This window comes from Mus caroli, unplaced genomic scaffold (assembly GCF_978045245.1).
Source record: "Mus caroli unplaced genomic scaffold, Mus_caroli_1 scaffold_12, whole genome shotgun sequence".
Taxonomy (NCBI): domain Eukaryota; kingdom Metazoa; phylum Chordata; class Mammalia; order Rodentia; family Muridae; genus Mus; species Mus caroli.
The window spans coordinates 86131840-86132877 of NW_028227267.1; the positions used below are offsets into that span (position 1 = coordinate 86131840).

At 36.1% G+C, this 1038-nt stretch overlaps 1 pseudogene; it reads left to right on the top strand.

Moving 5' to 3' along the window:
* The first annotated feature begins 223 nt into the window (after window positions 1-223).
* LOC115029353 (U4 spliceosomal RNA) lies at window positions 224-306 on the top strand (annotated as a pseudogene).
* Window positions 307-1038: the final 732 nt, after the last annotated feature.

The following is a 1038-nucleotide window of genomic DNA, read 5'->3' on the forward strand; positions in this document are numbered from 1 at the left end:
CCAGTCAGATATATAGAGGGCAGGTAGCACTAGGGATAATCAGATGGTGGGAGGAAATCATAAGGTCATAATTAACAGAAATCAAGCTTACTTGGCATCTTCAGAACCCAAGTCCTGGATACACTACCACATTGAAAAAGCAAGAATCAGATCTAAAATCACTTATGATCATAATAGAGGACTTTAAAGAAGGACCTAAATAACTCCCTTAAAAATACAAGAGAGCTTTGCGCAGTGGCAGTATCGTAGCCAATGAGGTTTATCCGAGGCGCGATTATTGCTAATTGAAAAATACAAGAGAACACAAGTAAACAGCTAGAAGCCCTTAATCAGGAAACACAAACATCTCTTAAAGAATTACAGGAAAGCACAATCAAACAGGCAAAGGAAATGAGCAAAACTATTTAAGATCTAAAAATGGAAATAGAAACAATAAAGAAATAACAAATGGAGATAATCTTGGAGTTAGAAAACCTAGGAAAGAGATCAGGAGTCATAGATGCAAGTATCACCAACAAAATACAAGAGATAGAGGAAAGAATCTAAGGGGCAGAAGACACTAGAGAAAACATTGACAACAGTCAAAGAAAATTCAAAAAGCAAAAAAGCTCCTAACCCAAAATATCCAGGAAATCCAGAATACAATGAGAAGACAAAACCTAAGAATAACAGATATAGAAGGGAATGAAGATTACCAAATTAAAGGGCCAGTAATTATCTTCAACAAAATTAGAGAAGAAAAGTTTCCTAACCTAAAGAAAGAGATGTCCATGAACTTACACGAAGTCTATAGAGCTCCAAATATACTGGACCAGAAAAGAAATTCTTCCTGTCACATACTAATCAAAACACCAAATGCACGAAACAAAGAAATAATATTAAAAAGAGTAAGGGGAAAAGGTCAAGTAACATATAAAGGCATACCAATCAGAATTACACCAGACTTCTCACCAGAGACTATGAAAGCTAGAAGATCCTGGGCAGATGTCATACAGACACTAAGAGAACACAAATGCCAGCCCAGGCTACTATACCCAT